At 41.9% G+C, this 27,063-nt stretch overlaps 1 protein-coding gene across 1 annotated transcript in view; it reads right to left on the bottom strand.

Moving 5' to 3' along the window:
- Positions 1-27,063, bottom strand: part of KCNU1 (potassium calcium-activated channel subfamily U member 1) — a 135,485-nt gene that overhangs the window by 26,583 nt on the left and 81,839 nt on the right. The window lies entirely within an intron of this gene.

The following is a 27,063-nucleotide window of genomic DNA, read 5'->3' as shown; positions in this document are numbered from 1 at the left end:
ATTCTTTTGACAAAGGAACTTAGATTGACATGTCAGATCTAAAGTAATGGGACAGAGAGAGGACGCAGATAGACCAGCTGAGGTAGGAGGCTTGAGGCAGTGGAGAAGGGTTTGGAAAAGCAGCGAGGCTAATTGCTGAGGAGATCAGCCAAGGACTAGGTGCAGTTCTTAATTTTCCTCTCCATTTAAGCTCCCTACAAGCTTGGTGGTTCCAGTCATGTTCCTAGCCAGAAGACGTTGTAATATAAGCCTCAAAGTCAGCTTGACCAAAATGAGCTACCTTGTTCATTCAAATTGACGTGGCTTTTTGTGGTTTCAATATCCGTAAGTCATGAGCCCCAACCCAGAACCCTAAGAGCCAAACAGGCAGGCTCTTAACGGTGATGGTTAAACAAGACCATGGTGATTGTTAAGGGGAACACACCAAAGATTCATATCTGGTTCTGATTTTTATCAGGAGTTGGAGAACAGGCTGTATTACTCATTCATGGCCTCTTTTTTCCAGCCATGTGTAGCTTCCTCGACACTATGCCTCAGGTGCTATTATAATATAGCTAAGTTATTTTCGGGAGGTGGCCCTCAGCGCCCAAGTCTACAACAACTGTCCCTACTCTTCTGCTCACTTTCTTCAGCTTTTTTTTTTTTCCCCGCTTCCTCTAGTTCTTCCTCTCCCAAGCGCACCCCTCATAATGAATAAAGCGTCCTTAGTCTGGAAATGAAATGCCTTTTTGGCAAATGGAAGATGATCTCCTTCCAAGCACATTTTAACTTGACTCAGAGTAGCAAGTAAGTCACTGTACACATTTCTATCATAATAAAAAGCATGATCTATGTACGCAAGCTGTCACAGACAACGTCTTTCTTCATTCCGACATTATGGAAAACAGATAGGCCTTAGAGGAAACACCTGTTGGAGACAGGCATTAAAGAGAAGGCTGGAGGAGACCAGCTTCATCATAAAGGCATCCATCTGGTGTCTTCGCCAAAGCAAAACCTGATGCGATTCCATTCACCACCCCTTAACTAAAGCTCCCTCCTGCCATATGCCTCACAAATGACATGATCCTTGCAGAAGTATATTTCCCCAGAGAGACGAATAAATCATCCATGAGAATGTGCAGCGCCAGCAGCCTGAGGACTTGGACACAGGACTGGAACGTAAAGGCCGGGTCTATTGGACGGAGAGGTACCCACAGGGCACCATTCAGGTTGTCAGAGCAACCTGGGGAGCCTTTTGGGTGAGGGCACTTTCTGTGTAAGAGAGCCTGGCAGGAAACCAGGTGGGGGTCCCCTGAGAGGGCCCTGTTTGGGATGAGGGTGGGGGTTGGTCCCAAGACTAGCTTCTTCTTGCCCAAGCCAAGTGGGAGAACCAACTTCCAACGGGGAGACCCCGGGAGGCATTGAACCTTGACAAGTCCTTGGAGTCAGGTCTTGCCTTCAGCCTTGGGGAGCTGATGGCTTAGCATGCTGGGTGGGAACAGCACGGATGCCGCCCACCCAGGGCATGTGGAGAGGTCCCGGGAGGAAGCCGCCAGCGTTCTTCGCCGACAACTGCCTTGCTTCAGGCTGCTTTGATGTTCATGAAGCAAACGTCTTGTGAACCCAAGCTTGGACCCGTCCCAGCTAAGGAAGGCAGGCTCTTTCCTCTGCTCTCTGGAACCACTCTGAAGAAAACTTCTATTCTGCCCGGGCCACAGCAACCTACCCTGTAAGAATCCTGCCCCTTAGTAGCCATCCCCAATCTTTATGGCGCCCTGGACTGGTTTTGTGGAAGACGAATTTTTCCATAGACTGAGTGGGGGGATGGTTTGGGAATGACTCAAGGGCCTTACATTTATCATGCATTTTATTTTGAACATTATTACATCAGCTCCACCTCAGATCACCAGGCTTTAGATCCTGGGAGTGGGGACCCCTGACTTAAAAGGAAAATAGAAACAAGGGGCCACACGCCTTTGGTTTCCAGTGGTCGCACTTGAGGTGACAGAGATCCAGCCATGCAGGGAAACCTCTGTGTATTAGGTGGGCGAGGTGTCAGGGCCACGTCAGGAGGCATGGTTTCCCAGAGTGTAAGTCAGCTTCCATATTTCCCCCGACAAACATTCTTGACTCTGATTATTCTTGAAAATGATCCGCCAATAGAGAAGATCCTCCACTGATGACAACATCTATTAGAAAGTTCAAAAGGCACCCACAGTTCCTCTTTTGGTTTGTTTTTGCAGGGTTCATTTTTGCATGTGTTAGGAAACCCTGGCTTGCGACCCTTCCATCTGAAACCTCTCTAAAACTCCACAGGTGGCTTGTAAATTCTGAGGAGAGAGGTTGCTGGCCTGGATGCAGAACCATATATTTTTTTTGCTCAAGACTTGAGTTGAATAAAAATAACATGTTTCGTCAAGTCTCAGCCCAGGAGAAGGACAAGTCCCTTGCCTGAGTGTTGGGGAGGAGAGGCAGGATGGGTCCCTGTCTCCGGGAGGTCCAGTGCCCTTCTAGATTCAATCTTTGGGAAAATCCACTGCTACTGCTTCTTGAAAGCAGTGTTCAAGTTCTCACTGAAAAGGGAGGGAAAATCTTCAGTCCCAGATGCCTCTGGAGCTGTGGAGGATTTTGAATCTTGGGGGCCATAGCTGCTTTCTCCCCAAGGACTCAGCACAGACGTAGCGACAGGGCTTTGCAGTTCATTTTTAACCTGGAAATAGTCACTTATTGTCAATTTGGACTACCATCTTTTGTGTTCTGGGAGAGAGGAAATCACCTAAAATTGGGGAATGTGAAGGCATTTTGCCTACCCTCTGCTTCCCCCTACCTCTCTCTCAAACTTACACACATATACATCACCATATACACATGCCAGAGTCAAACCAGAATATGAGCCTTTATGGCCATATTATGATTTCATTTTTCTGGGTTTCACCTGGTCGTCATTTACTCTTTTCAAAGCATTATTTTCACCTTGGAGAGAAACTTAAGGTGTAAAATCATGGATAAAATTTGTAGTCCGTTGGCCTAGGAACCTGAATATGGGCAAGCAGAAAAGGCCTCCCGGGATTACTGAGAAGTCTTCAGGACCAAGTAACTGTGGAGGGAGCTGAGGAAGGCGAAGGGTCTATCCCACCGCCCCTCGTAGAAAGGCCTCAGGGATCGCATCCTTTTCAGAAAGAAGGGGAAAGCATGCACCAGGCTCTGTGCCCCCCCCCCCCCCACCCTCCGGTTAGACCGAGTCTCCTTGCTGAGAACCCTTTACTGGGTAAAAGTGAGAAAACCCGCCACAAAAACCTCATGGGGTGCGACATACTTTGACAACAGGTTGGTTATCTAGAAAGCACCCAGTCCTCTTGGTTCTCACGTGGGAACCTCAGGGAAGGAGAGGAATAAGAAACACAGAGGCAGGAGGGGTGAATTGGGAGATCGGGACTGACATATACACACTACTATACAGAGGGTCAAGAATCTGCCTGCAATGCAGGAGATCTGGGTTCGATTCCTGGGTTGGGAAGATCCCTTGGAGAAGAGAATGGCTACCCATTCTAGTATTCGTGCCTGCAGAATTCTGTGGACAGAGGAGTCTGGCGGGCTACAGCTCATGGGGTTGCAAAGAGTCGGACATGATTGAGGGACTAACACTTTCACACATAAAACAGGTAACAAATAAGGACCGACTGTATAGCACAGGGAACTCTACTCAATATTCTGTGATACCCTATGTGAGAGGACGTGCATGTGTGCGTGCTCAGCTGTGTCAGATTCTCTGCACCATTTCCTGCTCCAGGGGATCTTCCCAACCCAGGGATTGAACCCACATCTCTTATGTCTCCTGCATTGACAGGTGGATTCTTTACCACTAACGCCACGTGGGAAGCCCCACTACATGAGAATAGAATCTTAAAAAGAGTGAATATATGTGTATGTATAACTGATTCACTTTGCTGTACAACAGAAACATTATAAATCAACCATACTCCAATCAAAATTAATAATTAGAAGGAAAGAAACCCACTGTGGGGCAGGTAGGTTGACTGACTCTGGTTGGTTTAAGACTCTGGTGTCCCAGACAGGAGGCTTCAGTGTTAATACTGGTCACTTGACAGCTAGAATGGGGATACTTTCCAGCTAATCTGAAAAGATCATAGACAGAGAGGAAGAAGGAGGAAGGAAGAATAAAGCTTTGGAAAACTTGAAAGCCCAGAAAAGCTTCCACGTTGCCACTGTTGTTGTTTAGTTGCCAAGTCATGTCCAACTTTTTCTCGACCTCGTGGGCTGTAGCCCACCAGGGTCTTCTGTCTATAGGACTTTCCAGGCAAGAACACTGGAGTGGGTTGCCATGCCCTCCCCCAGGGGATCTTCCCGACCCAGGGATCAAACCCGAGTCTCCTGCATCTCCTTCACTGCCAGGCGGATTCTTTACCACTGAGCCACCAGGGAAACCCTGAAACTTTCCACACTTCTACCTATATATAGATAAGTCCGGTTGATGTTCAATTGAAGAAAGGACAGTGGAGTGACTGGAGTCCTGAATGTTTTAAGACAAGTAGGTTCCGGTGAATTACACCTTCCAACTTCCCTCTGGTTCCTGTCTCCTAATTCCTGGCATAAAGTCTTCACAAAGTCACTGAAGAATGATGAACTTTAGTGGTAAAGCGTGTTGGTATGACTTTAAAAAAAAAATCTGATAATGATATTTTTAAAAAAGAGAGGTGTTAAACATCTGAATATCAGAATAGTCTTATTTCGATCTACTCAGGAGAATATAGACTGTGTTCCGATGTGAACCAAGCCAGCCATGAGGAGGGCGTTTTGTTTGCTTTTAAATGCTGATTTCCAGCTGGAGTCAACCAAATCCACGGCCTCTGTTTTCCATGTTTACCATATGAATTCTCCACGAGGACATTTCTTTCCACCCTCTTGCCTTAGAAGTTAGTCCTGAGGTCAGAAGGGCCCCGGCCCAGGTGAAGGCAAGAAGGAGAGGGTGTTTCCATGAGATAAACCCACATCTAAGCTCGCACGCGAGCATCTCTCTGCTAAGTTTTACTTTATTTCTGACGAGTGTAAACCGACAGATTCTCTGCAGAGCATATTCTGTGAAAGCATTCATGCAGGCATCTCAGAACTGAAAATTGTTACCAGACAGGAGATGGAGGAGAAAGATAAAAAAGGACAATTCCCTTCTTCCTCGCCCATTCCCCAGATGGACCCTCATTTAAATCTCTTTTTATTTTATGGATATTGCATTTGGGATTTCCTACAATGTGAGGACAAATGAGGCATGACCCGGAGCAGCGGATACCTTTAATAAAGGCTGGAGTCTGTGCCCTGGGCGAGAAGTCTGGGTGGGGGGGTGGGGGGGGATAAGCCTCACCTCTCCTGGGAACCATCTCCTTAGCTAATCTTAGAGGCATGAGGTTGTGTTTTCAGGTGCTCTTTCCAGCATGTTCTAAATATCAAATGACCCCGTAAACACAGAAGTAGATCGGAATGAAAAATACGTTCCTCCCTCAGACAGTTTGGGATGCAATTTTCTCTGTTCAGTGGGCTAAGAACTGAATGATGGAGTCAGTTACTCACATACTTTTGATCTTAAAAGGAAAACACATTACAGGGAAAAAAAAAAAAAAACACGTTAAAGGAAACAAATGCATACTTCAGGCAAAAGATTTAGTGTTGGCGGGGAGGATATACAAGTGGGAAATAGGAAATTGAAATATCTGAAAACTAGTTTGTTTTTCATTATATTGATATACTTTCTGAGGTTTTAAAAGGTCGAGCCTGGGTCAGATTAGGGTAACGAAAATGCTTTCCTTATGCAGTGGGGCGAGAGGTTTGGCCTTGACAATTACTACTAATAATTCCCTCCTCAAGAAATTAGGACTGGGAAAAAACAACATCCATCAAAATGTTACAGTTGTGAGTGTGCACATATTCTTGAGTGTGTGTGTGTGTGTGTGTGTGTGTAAGAAAGAGACAGAAAGAGAGGGAGGGGTATTAAATTGAAAGGGACGCAAATTGTATAGAGGAGATAAAATAATTCCAGGGTATATGGATATTACTGGATTCATTTTCTGGAAATAGGGTGTTATTTGTGAAGACTTCTTATCTACATTCCTTAGTTTCTCTGAAATCCCTGAGGCTGAAGTTCAAGATGGAGACAAATTATTCGTGTGCTGGTGATTACAGACTTTTGGAAACCGTGGAAGGACTTAACGATATGTCGAGGGCCACAGACTCTAGACTTTTCCCCACATCTGGAAGCCATCTCTGGAGGGAAGTCTGTGGAGTAATGGCATTCTGGGTGCGATAGCATTTTTCTTTAGCACCTGTGACCTGTTAGGAAGCAAGGGACGCAAGGGAGATGGAGGCCACTCGGCATCTGTCATGATGCAGAGCCCTCCTCCCGCGTTGTATCTTATAGGATGGTTATTTTTTAAACATGGTCTGCCTTGATTAAAGATGAAAAGTTAGGATTAGTGGTCTCTGGTGGGAGAGAAATGGCTGTGATTAAAGTGATTAAAGTTGGGCTGATATTGGTGATGAAAGCTAAGAGTCCAGTTTCTTTGGTGGGAGACAGGAGTCCCAGGATGAGAGCGGGGAAGACAGGTCTCGAGCATTGTTACTGAGATGTCCCCTGGGTGTTAAGTCTTTCCATTAAAGATAAGTGAGAACTAGGGGAAAGGAGGGGAATGTTGATTGTGTTCTGTTCACCTCTAGCTTGAAATTGGGCTTCTCAGGTGGTGCAGTGGTAAAGAATCTGCCTACCTATGCAGGAGACGCAGGTTTGATCCCTGGGTTGGGGAGATCCCCGGAGGAGGAGGAAATAGCAAGTCACCCCAGTAATCTTGTCTGGGCAATCCCATGGACAGCAGAACCTGGTGGGCTATAGTCCATGGGGGTCGTAAAGAGTTGGACACAATTGAGCAACCGAGCATGCACACACAGTTTGAAATTAAGTTTCTGCAGCACGTCAAGCACGTCACTTTCCTTATGTGTGACTATGGAGATGACACTCATCATTGGATTTCTGGAGGCTGAGGCCTGCTGCACCAGGAAACCATCCAGATACCCCATCACTTACCCCTACTGCCTAAGGTCCAGATGGAAAATTTGGGGAGTCACGTTTGCCTTCCCAATATTGTCTACTTGGGTGCAGTCATTTATAGGAAGGAGAGAGGGAGGGAAAGAGAAAGGGGGAGAGATTATACAAACTTTCTGGAAACAGAACAGACGTGTGGACGTGGAGTGGAGAGAGGGGGGTGGGAAAAATTGGGAGATTAGATTGACATATATAGACTACCATTTGTAAAATAGAAAGCTGGCAGGGACCTGCTGAAAAGCACAAAGGGCTCAGTTCGGGGCTCTGTGATGATCTAGGGGGTGGGCGGAGAACGCAATGGCAGCCCACTCCAGTGTTCTTGCCTGGAGAATCCCAGGGACGGCGGAGCCCGGTGGGCTGCCGTCTCTGGGGTCGCACAGAGTCGGACACGACTGAAGCGACTTAGCAGCAGCAGCAGAGGGGTGGAATGTGGGGAAGGGAAGTTCACGAGGGAGGGATATGTGTATACATAAGGCTGAGTAACTTCGATGTACAGCAGAAACTAACGCAGTGTTGTAAATCAACTATGCCTGTGTGTGTGCTAAGTCGCCTTGGTCGTGTTTGACTCTATGTCACTGTATAGGCTGTAGCCTGCCAGGCGCCTCTGTCCATGGGATTTTCCAGGCAAGAATGCTGGAGTGGGTTGCCACGCCCTCCCCGGGGGGCTCTTCCCCACCCAGGGATGGAACCCATGTGTCTTATGTCTCCTGCATCGGCAGGCGGGTTCTTTACCACTAGCGCCACCTGGGAAGCCCATAAATCAACTATACTTCGTTACGAAAAACAAAAAACGAAATCACCACCAAATATACACACACTGAAATGCCTCTTGTCCCATGGAACCATGGTGAATGCTAGTAAGTGAGCTGTAACTTGCATCTTTCTGGCTCCGTCTCACAGCAGGGACAAGAGCACCATCACGAATCCTCCAGCACGGAGAAGTCCATGCATGCCCCTCTTCACTGCCCCTGGAGACCACATGGAAGACCCCCAAGTAACGCACTGTCAAGGGTTTCATCTGAGAAGCTTTGGCTTTTATAAATTAGAGTAAGCTGGCATCTGTTTAGAATTATATGGCTACTTAACACAAACACAAGTAATATTTAACTACCCAGTGAGTCATTTCCGGACTATTTTGCAAGAATGCAAATTCTTTCTTATCATCTCTTTCTCTTCCATATCAAAATGTCCATGGAGAAAGATTCTAAGTTATGCATGAGCTCTCATCATCCTGTGAAAGAAGAGAAAATAAACTACATGTTCTGTGAATTCTTCTCGCAGCCTCTTCTATTTGGTCATCTGCCAGGAGCCCGTTCTCCTTTACTCAGGACTCCAGAGCAAAAGTGGAACAAAACCACACCAAATTTCAGGCGTCTTGATGATTACTTTAGCGGACTCTTTGATTCTTGTATCTTATGTGTGTGTGTGTGTGTTTAGTTTATTTAGTTTTAGTGGGAAATTGAGGCTCTATAATTGAGGAGTCTGGCTCTTTGTGACACCGTGGACTATATTCTCCAGGCCAGAATAATGGAGTGGGTAGCCTTTCCCTTCACCAGGGGTCTTGCCAACCCAGGAACTGAACCCAGGTCTCCCGCATTGATGTTGAAGCTGAAACTCCAATACTTTGGCCACCTGATGTGAAGAGCTGACTCATTTGAAAAGACCTTGATGCTGGGAAAGATTGAGGGCAGGAGGAGAAGGGGACGACAGAGGATGAGATAGTTGGATGGCATCGTCGACTCAATGGACATGAGTTTGGGTAAATTCCAGGAGTTGGTGATGGACAGGGAGGTCTGGCGTGCTGTGGTTCATGGGGTCGCAGACAGTTGGACACAACTGAGCGACTAAACTGAACTGAATTGAGGAGTCAATTGCATGTTATGACACTCTTTATTCACTTCTACTTTCCCAAGCTATTCAACACCCTATTAATCTAAACACAAAACTTTTAGTAAGAGCTTGGAATGAGAATTAATGTCTTTGCAAAATTATCCTGAAATTAATTTGTGCCTATTATTTCCAGACATCTCATGCAATAGTGGTCAACCTATCTAGAACAGGATCAAAGCAATTTTTTTTTTTTCTGTGAAGGGCCAGCTTTGCAGGCCAAGAGACAAAACTGATATTATGTAGGTATACAGCAAGACAGAAAATAATTTTTCACAATTTCTCATTGATGATATTTGAAATATGATAATAATCATAAAGTGAAAGTCACTCAGTCATGTCCAACTCTTTGTGACCCAATGGACTGTCACCCACCAGCTCTTCTGTTCATGGGGACTCTCCAGGCCAGAATACTGGAGTGGGGAGCTGTTCCCTTTTCCAGGGGATCTTCCTAACCCAGGGACCGAACTCAGGTCTCCCATATTGCAGGAAGATTCTTTGCCATCTGAGCCACCAGGGAAGTTCCAATAATAATCATAATAAATATAATTTTCTATTACAGATCTAATAATGAAAAGAAAGAGATTTTCAAAAGTACTTTGATTAACTGGCAAACAAAATTAGTGTTCTTATCATCAAAATCAATTGCAAATGCTCACATGCTAATGCTAACAAGATTTAATTCAAAGATTTATTATCTTGAAAAAAATTTTTTTCACACAGATGGGTACTGCAAAATACTGATACTGCCCCATGAGTATATGATTCTAATTGAGAATATTCATCACTTAGGAGACATTATTAGACCCTTCTCTCTATATCTGCCTTTAGCATGTCATCATATGGCAGATTAATCACTTGCAACTGAAAGATAGGTGGAAACACCTTACTTGCACCGTTAAATGAACTTAAAATACAGACGTTTCCTTTGCCCTCATAACAAGGTCCAAACAAACACATGAACTTAATCCTGGAACTGGTTGTAAGTTCTACGAGATCAGAAAATATATTCACTGCAAATATGTGTGGAAACAGTGATTGCACCATTAGTTTTAACTTCTGATATCATGGGTAATGTATAAAGGAGCATGACATTAGTTGTGATTCAAAGAACAATAATTGTCATTTTAGTGACTTTATCATAAAACAAGTTTCATATATAAGCTGTTTTGTCTTTTAGTTTTATGTTTGATAGTTTAAGAAAAACAGTGAATGCTAGATTCTGAAGAGATCAATAAAAGTGATCAAGGAAAACTCTTATTCAGAAAAATTTCAGTCTTGACCCAGAGTTCAAAAACTGACAATAAATCCTTACCACTACTAAGCTCTTACATGGTTTTGCAATAGGGTAAGTCAGGATATTCAGCTTCTGTTTCTGACAAAAATTCACAGAACTAACAATGGTGAAGTCTGGAAGAGCCAAAGAAGTTCACTACTGTTGCTACTGACCTAATAACTCAGGATAAATTAAAACATTTTCCACAAGCTACTGGCTGATTAAAAAATATATACATTATATTCATGAATATAATAAATATACACAGTACACACCTTGCATTTTACAAGTTTTGAAAATTTGTCAAACTATGAATTTCTGCTCCCCATGTATTTTTATCAAGATCACTATCAGTTGTAACACATCTTAGTAGATTCCACTTCAGATTGTACTGAATTAGTATTTGTCACCTTTTTTGAATATATTTTCACATGGAAGTTGTGCTATGCAGACTAGTCACAGAGGATAATTTTTCAGTTACTTCAAATTCGGCATTTGTTTCTTTCATAAACAACAATTAAAAACAGTAACATTTATTGACTCATAATGAGCTAAGGGAAACCCCTCAAAATCATTTGTCTTATTTTTTAAATGGCTACTGATATAGTTTCCAAGGTCAGCTATTTAAGCAAGAATTATTGCTGAAGAATTAATGGTATTAAATTCCATTTTCTGTGACATACTTATTGGTTGTTGCAATCAAACAGTATAATTGGTTCACAATCAGTGACCTCCCTTGCTTGGTTACCAAATGAGCCACTTATAAATAAACTTTGTTTGCAAATTCTGTTGTGATGAGATAGTCTTTTACATTTTTCTAATTGTAACAAGTGCTTTTGAATAGGAATATTGTGATAAGTGCCTAATCTGATATCATCAATATATATTTCATTCAGTCAGCACCATTAAATACTGTCACTGCAAATTAAACAAACTGCTTTGCTATTGCAAGCCATTATACAAAACAAGTGGTAGGCTGAGGATTTGGCCTGCAGGTCATAATTTTCCAGTCCCTGACTAGAACACACCCTGACATCATTTTAAAACAAACATTTGCACAGACCAAAAATATCACAAAGTCCATGTGGCATTTAACGGTAAATTTTTGCATGTGTTATCTTTAATTCTAATATGCTTGGGTTTTTTTGATTTGCAAATTAAAAGTGTCAAATTATAGTTAAAGAGAGAAGTTGCTGCAAAGAGACAGTTTTACATCAACTTAAGTGATCACTGAAATTTTAATAGAAAGATTAAAAAAAAAAAACAACTAGAAAAAGTAGCCATGGAGAAAAGCACTTCCAGATGGCAGTAAGGACCTCCAAAACTCTACTCTTCCATAAAAGCAATGAGAACACTGATAAAAATTCTCAAAATCAACTTTTTCAGAACTCTGGAAATTAGCCAGATGCCTGAAGCAATCTGAGAAGTGTACAATTCAAGAAAACTGACAGGATCTCGGTAAGAACGGTAAGTTTTTTTTGCATTGTAACTTGCCTTAATCCCATCCCCTCTCCCCAGCTCTATGGTAGCCTTGAAGTCCAAAAGCCTCACAATCACGGTGGGCAGGAAAACCAGCATTTCAGCATCGACTGGAGGGAGAAGAATGGATTTGAACTTTCCCCCAAAGCCCTATTTACAGAAAATGTCACCATTTAGCTTATTGCGGCTCCCTGGAGACACCCCATCACAGGACTTGCCTTTATTTGACCTGACTCCAAGTTTCTTCAGTGGGAATAACTGGTTCTCCTGGGAAAATTTTCCAAAAATGATGAGCAGCAGTGGTTTAAAACTGTAGATACTTGAGGCAAAGCTAACAGTGTGGCAAACAAGAGGCTAATCAAAATCCTTAAACAGAAAAGCTGGAGAATAAGTCCATGGGGGCGGGTGCTCTGAACTTACTCATTCTAGGAATCTGAAAGCAGCCACACGCACGTGCAAGGCTCTGCACGTGATATCCAGGAAACACCTGAGACATCTTGCAACCCTCATATCTGGGTGACTTGGAGACTGCACAGGCAGGAAGTACAGGCCAAGGCAGAGATGGGAACTGCTAAGGTGTTGAAGGCATTCCCCAACATGCATACAGAGTACATATGATAAAATATTTGCAAATAATAGATATCTGAAAAGAATTTGGTCAGGAAAAATACATAACTCTTAGAATTCAACAACAAAGACAAGCCAATTAAAAATGGATAAAAGGCTTGATAGTTATATAAATGACCAATAAGCACATGAAAAGATTCTCATCATTAGGCCCCAGGGAAATTCAAATAAAAACTATAACGAGGTACCACTTCACCCCGACTAGGATAGCTATAACAGAAAAGACAGACAATATACTATATTGTCTAATATACTATATTGTCTAAAGTATATATACTTTGCCACTATACTATAAAAAAACCACTGTACTGAGCTGCAAAGGGTGAACCGTATAGTAGGTGAATTACATCTCAATAAATATTCATAAAAAAACAAAGTAGTCACAGAAGGGATGAAGTGAGGTATTCTATTTGTCTTCCGGCAGGTTCAAATTCGCCTCTGATCCAATTAACTATAACTGTACAGTGTACTTGGAGAAGGCAATGGCAACCCACTCCAGTACTCTTGCCTGGAAAATCTCATGGACGGAGGAGCCTGGTAGGTTACTGTCCACGGGGTCGTGAAGAGTTGGACACGACTGAGACACTTCACTTTCACTTTTCACTTTCATGCATTGGAGAAGGAAATGGCAACCCACTCCAGTGTTCTTGCCTGGAGAATCCCAGGGACGGGGGAGCCTGGTGGGCTGCCCTCTATGGGGTTGCACAGAGTTGGGCACGACTGAAGTGACTTGGCAGCAGCAGGAGAAGTATAGCGTACTATGATACATCCAATCACTGACATCAATAATGATAACTGAATAATCCAGAAGTTAAATTATAGTCAAGACATTCTTTCATAAAGAATCAGGAAAAGTGCCTACTATGCTCCTAGGAATATTTTTACCTAAAATTATGTAAACAGTAATGATGCTTAGGTATGATCTGGGAAAAGTTATCCAAAATGATTCATTCTAAGACTTTTGATTCACTGAAGTTGAAGATATCTTGCAATTATTAGGAGTATCTCATATGAAAGAGATTAATAGAATGTAAGACTATTGACACTTCCTCTCTAAGGCTTACAGAGAGCTTCTGTATGCTTGAGTTGCATGAGAACACAGATCATGTGTGTGATCTAGCATATAATACAGTGTTTGGCACCTTATGATTAAGAGGACATCCACTGAATTCCCAACAAATATTTGTTGACTGACTGAGTAGAGAGTGAGTAGCTGATGAAAGCCATTGTCTCTAAACTTGGCCAGTTGGGTTGCCTTATTACTGGTTTAAGAAAGTTACAGTAAGTCCAGGGCATCTCTCCTACTATCAAGAAATTAAAAAACAAAATTCAACTGCTTTATAGTTTACACCTCCCATGATTTTAGGGAAATTCACCATCTACTTGTAGATATATGGTAATTACAGCAAGATGTGTTCCTGTCACCCACAAACTGGGAAAAAAGAGGTGAATCTTAAAGTAATAAAATCCACATGATGAATACCATGCAACGCACATGAGAACAAGTCAAGGGATTACCTAGAGCTCCCACATTCCTTGGGAAATAAAGGCTCAAGATAGAAAGCTAAATATGATTGTGCTTTAGTGATGGGCTTAATAAATACTACTGTCTACAAAATCATCTCTAAACAAATCTTCCTTTGATCTAGGAAATGAGTAACTGTAACCAACATCATCTATCTGACATCTTCTGTCTTACCATAAGAAAAGTTTCTCGCCTTCTTGGGCTCAAACTCTTGTGGCAACAGGTTGGGAAGATGGCTCTGAGTGTAATGTGTAAATGCAACAGGCTGTTAGCAGCCTAAGGGTCCTTCAACCAACTCATTCTGCTCTAATTTCATGTTGGTCAGGCACATCCAGATGAGGATCTCTTTCATCATAGGGGCCACGTATTGAATGAGCGCTCCTGGAAAGCCCCACACGAGGTGCTTCATGTTTATTACGCTAATCCTCACATTGACTCTGCCGTTACCTAATTTTCAGATGACGAGAAGCTAGGTAACTTGATGAAGATACTGTCGTTGCTCTGTGAATAAGGAGGGATGCCCTGGCCACACAAACCCAGCATTTAAATTCATAGGTGGTTTTATTGTAAAGTAAGATACGACTGCTTTGTTGGTACCTGTCTTTTCCCAGAGGGCAAATCAAAGCCTATCAAGCTGAAAACTAGACTCTGATGTGTGGCAAGTAACCAATATGAATACCATCCCGTGAAAGGGCTTGAAAGCAAGCAAATACCGTTAACTTCTCCAATTTAAACATTCATATCAACACTGAGAAAGGCAAGAGTACTGGAAATTCCTTAAAAAAAAAAAAAACAAGCATTTCTGCAATCTGATGAATTTATTAGTGAACAAATGGGACATAACAGGACATAGAGTTATGTCCCGTTTTCGAAAGAGACATAGTTTGATCTTGTTTATAAGCAACTATTTAGCCTAAGTTTTGATGGGTAGGTAATGGCTTTTGTTTTTACTATCATTATAGTCTGGCCTTTTCCAGAATGTCATATACTTTGAATCATACAATATGTAGCTTTTTCAGGCTGACTTCTTAGAAACAGACAAAATTTAAGATTTAATCATGTCTTCTTGTGTCTTGATAGATCAGTTTTTAAAATTGCTAAATAAAATTCAATTCTGTGTATATAGCAGTTTGTTATCAATCCATCTATTTAAGGCCATCTTGGTTGCTTATAGGTTTTTTTTCTTTTGGTGATTCTGAATAAGCTGCTATAACATTCACATGCACATTTTTGTGGGGAGGTAAGTTTTCCAAGGTTTTGTAGGTTATCATAGAACCGTTCAGCTTCTTTGGCATTAGAAGTTGGGGCATAGACTTGGATTACTGACTACTGTGAAATTGAATGGTTTGCCTTGGAAACAGAGATCATTCTGTCATTTTTGAGACTGCACCCAAGTATTGCATTTCAGACTCTTTTGCTGACTATGAGGGCTACTCCATTTCTTCTAAGGGATTCTTGCCCACAGTGGTAGATGTAATGGTCTCCTGAATTAAATTCAACCCATTCTGGTCCATTTTAGCTCACTGATTCCTAAAATGTCTTGCCATCTCCTTTTTGACCACTTTCAATTTACCTTGATTCATGGACTTAACATTCCAGGTTCCTATGCAATATTGTTTTTAAGAGCATCGGACGTTACTTCCATTACCAGTCACATCCACAACTGAGCGTTGTTTCTGCTTTGGCTCTGTCTCTTCGTTCTTTATGGAGCTATGTCTTCACTCTTCTCCAGTAGCATATTGGGCAACTAGCAAAAGTAGTCATGTGTGGATGTGAGAGTTGGACCATAAAGAAAGCTGGGTGCCAAAGAATTGATGCTTTTGAAATGTGGTGTTAGAGAATACTCGTGAGAGTCCCTTGGATTGCAAAGAGACCAAACCAGTCAAACCTGAAGGAAATCAGGCCTGAATATTCATTGGAAGGACTGATGTTGAAGCTGAAACTCCAATACTTTGGCCACCCGTTGCAAAGAACATTAGAAAAGACCCTGATGCTGGGGAAGATTGAAAGCAGGAGAAGGGGACAACAAAGATGCGATGGTTGGATGGCATCACTGACTCGATAGACATGAGTTTGACCAAGTTTGGGGAGTTGGTGATAGACAGGGAAGCCTGGTGTCCTGCAGTCCATGGGGGTAGAAAAGAGACTGAGCAACTGAACTGAAATGACTGAAGTTGGGCAAACATTTCAAAGAAGTTGGGCAAACATTTCAGAAGCCAATTACTAGATTTTATGGTAGGACTATGCTTAATCCGCCAGGGAGGTCTGGCATGCTGCAGTCCACTGGGTCGCAAAGAGCTGGGCATGACTGAGCTGAACTGATGTTTAATTTTGTAAGAAACCTCCAAACCATCTCCCAAAAAACTTTGTCCTTTTTCATTCCCACCATCAATGAATGGCTATGCATCCTTGATACTGTCAATTTTGTCGAATTTTTGCTAAATGAATAGGTAGGTGGTGGTACTTCATTATTATTTTAATTTGCAATTCTGTCAGGACAAATGACTTGAGCATTTATTCTATACGCTTAATTTCAACCTGTATATTTTCTTTGGTGAACTGTCTTTTCAGTTACTCTACCCATGTTTTAACTGAATTGCTTTCTTATTGAGTTTTACAAGTTCTTTGTTTTGTTTGGATACAAGTCCTTGTTCAGTTATGTATTTTGCAAAAATTTGCTCCCAACCTGTGGCTTATGTTTTCATTTTCTTAGCGGTGTCTTTCGAAGAGCAGATTCTCTTTTGTTTTCCTATTTTCATTTTTATTGATTTATCCTGTAATTTTATTATTACTTTTCTTCTGCTTGCTTTAGGATTAAATTTTTTCTTTCTCTATTCTCTTATGGTAGAATCTTAGGTTATTAATTTTAGTTACTTCCTCTTCTCTAATATATACATTTAATGTCATAAGTTTCCCTTTAGGCTATATCCCACCTATTTTGATAACCTGTATTTTCTTTTTAAAGCTTTCTTTACACCTTCTTCTTGTACTTATGTGTTATTTAGAAGTTATTTCTACCTATTTGGGAAATTTTTTCATCTCTCTGTTACTAATTTCTTTTTGTTAGTTTAATTTCACTGTGTTCTGAGAAATATTTTTTATTATTTTAATGCTTTTAATTTTAAAATTTTTATTGAAATATATTTGGTTTATAATTCTGTGTTAGTTACCACTGTATGGCAAAGTTAATCTGTTATACAGATATACATATACATCTACTCTTTTAGATTCTTTCGCCATATAGATCATTACAGACCATTGAATAGAGTCTCCTGGTGCTACATAGTAGGTCCTTACCAGTTATCAATTTTATATATTGCTTGTTGTCTAGTTGCTAAGTCATGGCCGACGCTTTTGAGACCCCACGGGCTGCCCATAGGATTTTCCAGGCAACAATGTTGGAGTGCATTGCCGTTTCCTTCTCCAGGGGATCTTCGTGACCCAGGAATCACACTCACGGCTCCTGCCACGTCTCCTGCATCTCAGGTGGGTTCTTTACCACTGAGCCACCAGGGAAACCCATTTTATGCATCGTAGCATATATACGTCAACCCCAATCTCCCAATTACCCCCTCCCAACCTCCCTGCTAACCATAAATTTGTTTTCTCCATCTGTGACTCTATTTCTGTTTCATAAATAAGTTCATTTGTGCTACTTTTTTGTTAGTATATTTTCTGTAGCCCAGGGTGTAGCCTATTTTGTACATTTAAGAATGTGCTGGAGCATTCTAAAAATGTCAGTTAGAACAAGTTGATTGATAATGCTGTTCAGATCAACTATATCCTTTATGATTTCCTGCTAATTTGGCCAATTACTGAAAAGGAGGTCATGAACTCTCCAATTTTGAGTGGATTTATCTATTTCCTCTTTTATTAGCTTTAACAATTTTTTGCTCTGTGTATTTCGAAGCTCTTTATGTATTTTTAGGTGAACATTTAGGATTGTTATCTTAAAGGATTGACTTCTTCATCATTATGTAAGTCCCTCTTTATCTGTGACAATTTTCCTTGTTTTGAACCATCTTTGATTAAAATGAATATAGCTACTCAAGCTTTCTTTATGATTAGTGTTAGCATGGTTTATCTTTCTCCATCTTTTCATTTTTAACCTATGCAAATATTTATGTTTAAAGTGGGTTTCTCATGGATGGTATGTAATTGGGTTCTATTTCTTTATCCACTCTGACAGCTTTGGTCTTTCAGTTATTTTATTTGTGTGCTGTGTTCAGTTGCTATGTCATGTTTGTCTCTTTGCAACCCCATGGACTGTAGCCCACCAGGCTCTTTTGTCTATGGGATTTTTCAGGCAGGAATACTGGAGTGAGTTGCCGTTTCCTCCTCCAGGGAATCTTCAGGACCCAGGGATTGATCCCATGTCCCTAGCATCTCCTGCATTGGCGGGTGGATTCTTTACCACTGTGCCAGTTATTAAAAGTGATTATTGACCTATTAGATTGTCTACTATGTTTTATAATTGTTTGCTATCTTCTGCATTTACTCTTTCCCTACCTTTTATGCCTTCTCTAGTTGGAGCATTCGGATAAGATTTCATTTTATCTCTTCTCTCACTCATACTCTACCAAAAAAGAAAATCACATTTTTTTTTTTTTTTTAGTTCTTCTACACCTTAAAAGTGCATTCCAGTATACATGAGGTGCAAATACTGTTTGATTCCACTTATACAAGGTACCTGGAACAGTCAACTTCATAGACTCAGAAAGTACATTGGTAGATGCCAGGGGCGGGGGAGGAGAGGAGCAGGGGAAACAGGAAGTTAGTGTTTAATGGGGCTGGAGTTTCAGTTTAAGAAGGTGAAAAACTCAGGAGATGGATGACGGTGAGGGCTGCACCACAGCGTGATCGAGTTTAGTGGCCCTGAACTACAGGGTTAAACGTGGTTAAGAGAGTGTGCTTTTTATTATGTGACTTTTACCACAATAAAAAATTAGAAAAAGAGAATACAAAAAAGAATAGGAGTTGTCTTCAAATGTGCAACATATATCTTTAACTAAACTAAGTCCGTCTTCCAGTAACACTGTGCTACTTTCTGTTTAGCCCCGGTGCTCGTAACAGACTATCCCCACTTCCTCGTTCCCATCTCTTATGACACTATAGCTTATCATTTCAAGTATTTATGTGCTATAATCATCCAATACAAGTTTACTATTACTAATTTAAACACGTATATTTTAGTTTAATTAGGAATAAGAAAAATTAAAATATTGTATTTTACTTGCATTTATCCCTTCTCTAATGCTTTTCTTTTCTTTATATAGGTCTGAGATTCTGACCTAGATCAATTTTCTTCTTCTTGGAAAGACCGTCTTCCTTTCTAACCTTTCTTGAGTTTTCTTGAAGGAGAGGCCTTCTGGTGATGTAAACTCCCTAAGTTTTTGTCTGTCTGAGAAAGTGTTTAGTTTTCCTTCACTTTTGAAGGACAGCTTCACTGCGTATAAAATTTTAGGTTGAGGTGATATTTTTTTTCTTTCAATACTTTAAATATTTCACTCCACTCTCTTCTTCCTTACAGCTTCTGACAAAAAGGCCACTGTAATTCTTAACCTTGTTTCTCTTAAGGTAGAGTATTTGGTTTTTTTTTTCCTCCTCCTCTGGCTTCTTTCACAATTTTCTTTTGGGGTTTGTCTTTTTTATTTTTTAGCAGTTTGAATATGATATGCATAGCTATAGACATTTTTGTATTTATTGTTCTTGCTGTGTTCTGACCTTTCTGGATCTGTGATTTGTTGTCATTAATTTTGGAAAAGTTCTCAGCCAATATTCACTTTAAATATTTCTTCCACTCCATTCTTTCCCTCTTCTCTTCACATTCCAACTATGCAAATATTTACACATTGTGAGAAATTGCCCCGTGTTTCTTCAATACAGTTCTGAGTTTTTTTTAAATCCTTTTTCTCTTTGATATTGGTCTGGGGAATTTCTGATGACATATCTTCAAGCACATTTATTCTTCCTTGTGCTTTGTCCAGTCCATGAATGAGTCTATAAAGACATTTTTTGTTTCTGTGACAGTGTTTTTAATTTCTAGTATTTCCTTTCTTTAGAGCCCTTAACATATTAACCATACTCGTTTTACATCTCTTACTAATTCCAAATTGATGACACCTGTTGAGTCTTAATCTAACACTTGCTCTGTCTCTTCATATAGCACTTTTCCCTTGCCTTTTAGCATGCTTTGTAATTTTTTTTCTTTTTTGCAGTGGGATATGATGTATTAGATAATAGAAACTAAGGCAAACAGGTCTGTAGCATGAGATTTTATGATATTCTGGCTAGCAGTTACACTATGCTTAATGTCTGCTATAACTGTAGTTTCCCAAGGATTCAAATTCCTTTAACATCTGTGCTTTTGTCTCATCTCAGGATTTCTCAGAGAACTCTTTCTTAAATAGTCTCTACCTTGAAGCTCTTTCATCTATAATTTACTGTGGTTATACTGAAGCCTCCCAGTAGTAATGTACGGGAGAAAGGAAGATTATGTAATTTTGTGATTAAATCTCAGTTTTTCAGTGGCCGTGGATCTTGGGGCTGTAATTGTTAAGGGTGCATTTTATCTCTACTTGTTCCCCTCAAGTGAGACAGGAAGGCTAGAGGAGGCTGAGCAGGAGAAATGCCATTCCCTCACCATTCCCTTAGGTTTTAGACTAAGCATAAGAAAACTCGTTTCCCAGGGAGAGTAGGTCTTTGTTCCAGAGAACCCTCTGGGTGTATTTCGCTATGGTCACCCTCCCCCTCCTTCTTCCAGAGTTACTGGGGGGATTTTTGTTTGTTTGTTTGGTGTGAGAATTTGATAGAGCTCCTGTACATGAAAGTCCCCCAAAGTGTGGAGGTCCCTCTAAGTCTCCACTCTTCACCTAGGCCACACTTGGTTCAGTTCAATTACTCAGTTGTGTCCGACTCTTTGCGACCCCATGGACTGCAGCACGTCAGGCCTCCCTGTCCATCACCAACTCCTGGAGCTTACTCAAACTCATGTCCATTGAGTTGGTGATGCCCTCCAACCATCTCATCCTCTGTCGTCCCCTTCTCCTCCTGCCTTCAATTTTCCCCAGCATCAGGGTCTTTTCCAGTGAGTCAGTTCTTAGCATCAGGTGGCCAAAGTATTGGAGCTTCAGCATCAGTCCTTCCCATGAGTATTCAGGACTGATTTCCTTTAGGACAGACTGGTTTGATTTCCTTGTAGTCTAAAGGACTCTCAAGAGTCTTCTCGACCACTCAACCTCCAGTAATTAATAAAAATTGCTATTTACATGTTCCTGCCACTTTATGGCTCCAGCGGCCCTTCCCCCAGGAAAGCAGACCTCACCTGTAACTCTCTGCGTTCCAGGGCGACCATCTGCTCTGTAACCTCGGTGTTCTGATGGTGAAGAAAAGTCTTTAATTTTCAGTTTGTTCAGCTTTTTCCTGTCATAAGGACAGGAGTGATAACTTCAAAGCTCTTTTATATGTTGGAGCTAAAACTGGAAATTTGGTGACGCCTTTTCTTATTCTCCATAATGCCAGCTTCAGAGGCTGGTTCCTCCGTGTCATAGAATCAGGCAGCTCAGCTTTCAAATACGGCTCACATTTCAGCACATCCCCTCTCTACCTGTCTAATCAGAGAACTCCCCTTTCAATAATTAAATATACTTTCTTTATGGGTCATTATGATGTGATTTATGACACGTATGTAATTGTCAGGATTACTGTGGGTAATTAAAACATGAAGCAAAGGCTGCCAGAGGCTTCAGTCACTTTCAGTGCCCTCATTAAAAATCAGGAGCTGACCAAATTATACATAAACTGGTTTGCACAAGTTTCCAGCAAAACCTAATTATGAAACTTATCCTTATTCTATCAGAACTCACTCCATTAGTCATGCAAATTCTGAAAATGATTAAGCTATTTCATGTGCTGGGACTGTGGAATTAATAATAAAGAGATGAGTTGCGGTAATCAGACCTTACTATGAAACTTTATTACATCAGGTTGCTCTGGGTCATACCACACCTTTTCCTGATCCCACACCCAGCACAATATGCACACATATGTACGCGTGCATGCACACACACCCACGCATACCTGCAAGATGGTTTAATGAATGGCGTAATGCTTTTAGCTGATTTGTGATAACTTAAGCGAGAGCTAAAACCAAGAGGAGAAAGATTCTCAAATGCTGCATGTGCATTGTCTTGGAATCGATCAGAGAAAGATATTTGGTATTTATCATCAGAGGAATCCTTTCTCTGACCAGAAAAAGCAAAGTAGCACAAGAAGAAATCATTGACTGTGGGGATGTTTCAAGCTACGGCAGCTGGAGCAGGAGCAAGTGATAACTTAAATCTTGAAAGAGCTTTAGATGATCATGTTTCATCTCATCTAGTTTTACTGATAGAGGACTTAGCCTAGAGAACATATGTGGCTGCCAGTGAATAAGAGAACCAGGTTCCAAGCTTGTCTGTTTTAATGTATGGAAGGCCCTGGATTGATGAGGAAATCGGAGAGCATCAGGGTTTTCTCAGCATGGACTGGGTCAAAGAACATGGACGGCAGGTTCACATTTAGTTTGCAGAGTACACTGTCTGGCTGGGAGAATCGTGGCTTCAGCTGAGATAAGAGAGCTGCTCTATGGAAACAGAGATACCACAATGCCTATCCAAAAGAGGCTGAGAACTTTGACTGAGTACATCTCTGGGGAAGCAAAAGTAAATAACAATTAGAAGATAAGGAAGGAAGAAGAGAGGGATATAAAAAGAGAGGGAGAAGGAGGGAGAAAGGAAGAAAGAGAACAAAGACAAGCCTACTTTATAGACGGATGTAGAATTCAAGAGCTGATACATGGTTACGTATCAGACGATGGAGGTTCAGCATTGCCAGTGTGGTTGGGTTGAGGATGTGGCTAATGCAGATGTCTGTTTGTGGGGAGCCATGAGGGAAACAGGGTGGGGGAGAGAGATGTGTCCAGGAATCTGGAAATTCAACTCTGCATAACTAACTGACTGCCCTTATCAACTCCTGAACTATCTGAAAGTTACCCTTCTGTACTCTCTCCCGGAATTAACGGCAGAAAAGTTTCTAGGCTGCCAGACAGAGAGAGCTGAACCGAAAGACAGCTAAGCTGTGAACTCTGCCTGGAATGAAGCAGTCCTCCGGCCGTCCTGCCTGCCTCAGATGTGTCTGGGTGTCCCCAGATGGCATCCTCCTGCAAACGTGACACATCAACAGACAGAAGCTCATATGGAAGGACCTTGGGAAAATGACACAGAAGAAGAGAAGGAGGACAAGGAAGTCGGAGGCGCAGCACAAGAGAACGGGTCTGGTCTCTGCAAGCAGCGGCTGAAGCTCTGATGGTTTGTCTACAAATCCCTCCCAGGAAGGTGACGATGTTAAGAGGTGGTGGAGGGAGGGTTTGACACGATGGTGATGAGGAGATGAGCCAGAGGGTGATTAACTCGAGAAAACGCAGAGCTTTATAGGAGGGAAGGCAAGAGTCTGGTTGCAACGTGGTGGTTAAAACTTTTGACCCACGAAAACCCACTTCTGACAGGTGTAGGAGTGAGTAAACTTTAAAGTGTGTGTGTGTGTGTGTTGTATGACTTGACTTTTTGCAGCCACATCATGAGGTCAGCAGGAAAAACATCCTATCCACAATTTGGGATGATGCAAAATTAAGTGTCTCGAAGTCCCCAGATCAGAAGCAGTAAATCTGGGTTCCAGGCATTCAGACTGGGTCTACTGCTTCTCTGCAACATGGTAGCGCTTTACAGAACTTCTCAGAATGGATGGAGTGGAGCGTAGGAAGGCAAGTGAAGAAAATTCACACATACTTCCTCTTAAAAATCTGGTGGGCTTTTTAGCGGGTTAGTTTTCTCACCTCTTCCAGTGGTGGCAGAGGCTCAGGACTCTGAAGGGGGTCTTGTACGACCATTAAGCAGCTGCCTGACCCCTCAGAGGAGGGGAGAAGACCTACGGGCTCCCCAGGGCACACCTCCTGCAAAGTGTGCTAGGTCTCAGAAACCGTTCTGTTTCATCCATGAAAGTGAGAGAAAATGTTAGTTGCTCAGTCATATCCGACTCTTTGTGACCCCATGGACTATAGCCTGCCAGGCTTCCCTGTCCATGGAACTCTCCAGGCAAGAATACTGGAGTGGGTAGCCTTTCCCTTCTCCAGGGGATCTTCTGACACAGGGATGGAACCCAGGTCTCCTGCATTGCAGACTGATTCTTTACCAACTGAGCCACCAGGGAAGCCTTGTCCATGAGAGGCCTTGAAATCCCCACGGGGCTCCTTTGACATCCTCTCCATTGATTCCAAGAACCCCCCCACCCCCGCCCAACAATTCAGATGGCACAGAATCCTTTGTGAACCTCCATCCCACCCCCCAGGATGCCTGCCCATCCATCACCCACTCAAAAACATATCAAATCCTTTCAATGCATCTTTCTTTTGATTCTCCTGGCTTTTCTGAGGTTCTTTCTCTCCCCAAAATCTCTCAGCTTTTTAGGAAGAGAGTATAATACATTCACCTCCAAATGGGGAGCTGCCTCAGCAAGAGGCACTCTGAGAAAATAAAATGTCTCTGAAGACGGCATTTGTTGTTTCACTGGAGCCAGATACCGCCACCTCATCTCTTGCTTGAAACCCAAACAGGGTGACTGCCAGTCAGGGATTCCAACCAGCTGGTGGAATTGGCCTGAACCATCTGACAAAGGGATCCCTCTTCCTCAACAGCAGCTTCTCTTCTCTCTCTTTCCATTTTTTTTTTTTTTTCTGGAGAATGCACAGTTTTGCATTTGCCCTTCATACAAATAACTGGAGGGTGGGAATTATTCAGAGAGCTCATGTTCGACACCCCATCTGTTCATTCCTGACAGCAATATATAATGTAAGGCTATAAAAACTTGAAAAATAATGCAACATAAAAAGGGATTGACTCAGCTCCAAGAGGCCATAAATGGTAACAAATACCACTGGATGATTTATTTCATGCTGTAATCTTTACAGTAAGTCATCTTTCAGACATTTCCTTGTGACAGGTTTTAATAATATTAATGCCCAGAGCAATCCAAATCATCGCCAATAGACGTATTTATCAAGCTGCCAATCCGAGTAAATGAAATTCTATAAGCAATAATGTAACATGTTTAAAGGAAGCTAATAAAACAAGTCAGCGGAGAAATATTACTTCAAAGTATTCTCTCTCTCTAATCCAGTCCTGTATGTTATACAGCCAAAATGCAAATCTTTCCATGTTTGATTTATTGCTCCAAAAATACCAATGACCTTTTCCCAAGCTTCTGTATATTCGCTCTCACACATTCATAAAGCCTGCAGTGCATCCTGCCGGGCTGCTGAGCACCAGAGCGCTTGCATTTATTGTTATGTTTGTCTTGCTTCGACACAGGTACTTGATTGGCAGCTGCAGTGAATAACATCTAAGTTTCCGAGCCTTATTAAAATGTAACAGCTATCTGAGCTATAAACCAATCTTTACGATGCCCACTCTAGGAGGCCCGTCAAGCACACCTAAGAAAGTGACTTAATGGTTTACCAGCGGCCACGTAAATTTCACAGGAGGGAAAGCCAAGCTGCATTTTCCTTTCATCGAGCGTGCTTTCTATTAACTATTTCTCACTTGCACGGGTTGCAGGGGTGCCAGTTGTTAAAGCATTTGGTGTTTCAAACCCAGCTCCAGATCCACCTCCTGCAGGAAGCCTTCCTTATTAATCTTACTGATTCTCTGATCTCCAGCATGGTGCTTGACCCACCCCGCAACACAACTTTCTAAGTAATGAATCCTTGACGGCACAATGGACATTAAAGGCACTCACCAGATATTAGATGGAAATACGCATTGCATTGATTTATTTGGTTCATTCTTCAATTAATTGATGCCTTTTTTTTCCCTTGCTTCTCACACACATGCTCCTTGAAGACAGATTTAGTGTGTTTAATGGGCACCACAAGTGTTTGCTATACCACTGAGTACCCCATAGGATCATAACATATTATATATATATATATATATATATATATATATATATATATATATATATTATATATATATATATGGGTATTTTATGTATCTCCATCCATATGTACCTATGGGCTTCCCTGGTGGCTCAGATGGTAAAGATTCTGCCTGCAATGCAGGAGACCCAGGTTCGATCCCTGGGTCAAGAAGATCCCCTGTAATTTTGTAATTTTATTCCCTAATTTGGCATAGGGACTTGGTTCTAGAAGCTACCTACTTTTCCCACTTCTCTATGTCTTCCCTTCCTTCCTCTTCCTTTCAACGTTAGCACTCCCATCACCTAACCTCACACACTACGAGGCTCAGAGTGAAGACAAGCCAGCCAAGGAAGCTATGAAATTGTGGGTCTGGATTGGGAGACATTTCGAAGCTGTCTCTTGTCCCCGAAAGTGATGTATCCATGCATCATCCCCCTGGAAATTAGTTTCCTTCCTTCTCTACTCTTCTGTTATTTCTTGGCTTGGAAAACAATACACCTGGAAAAATACTACGACAAGATTCAATAGCTAAAATCATAAACTGAAGAAGAGTAAAGAAGGAGTAAGGGAAGGAGGCAGCCCCACGGACCTGGAGGTGGAGATGAGAACATCTGGTGAGACAGTGGCTGATAACACTCTTCCTTTACACTCCTTCCCCTCAGGAAAGTAAAAGGTACTAGGTGGGAAAGTGGACCTCGAAAAACCATCTGGTTGGTAGAGATATTCTACTTGTGTGGGTTATATATAAATAAATTCCTTAAATAGATCTTAAGAGTTGGACTATAAAGAAAGCTGAGCACCGAAGAATTGATGCTTTTGAACTGTGGTGTTGGAGAAGACTCTTGAGAGTCCCTTGGACTGCAAGGAGATCCAACCAGTCCATCCTAAAGGAGATCAGTCCTGAGTGTTCACTGGAAGGACTGAGGCTGAAGCTGAAACTCCAATTCTTTGGCCACCTGATGCGAAGAACTGACCCTGTTGAAAAGACCCTGATGCTGGGAAAGATTGAAGGCAGAAGGAGAAGGGGACGACAGAGGATGAGATGGTTGGATGGCATCACCAACTCAATGGACATGAGTCTGAGTAAACTCCGGGAGTTGGTGATGGACAGGGAGGCCTGGCGTGCTGCAGTTCATGGGGTCGCAAAGAGTCAGATACGACTGAGCGACTGAACT

Source organism: Muntiacus reevesi, chromosome 10 (assembly GCF_963930625.1).
Source record: "Muntiacus reevesi chromosome 10, mMunRee1.1, whole genome shotgun sequence".
Lineage (NCBI taxonomy): Eukaryota > Metazoa > Chordata > Mammalia > Artiodactyla > Cervidae > Muntiacus > Muntiacus reevesi.
This window is presented reverse-complemented; position numbering and strand designations above follow the sequence as displayed.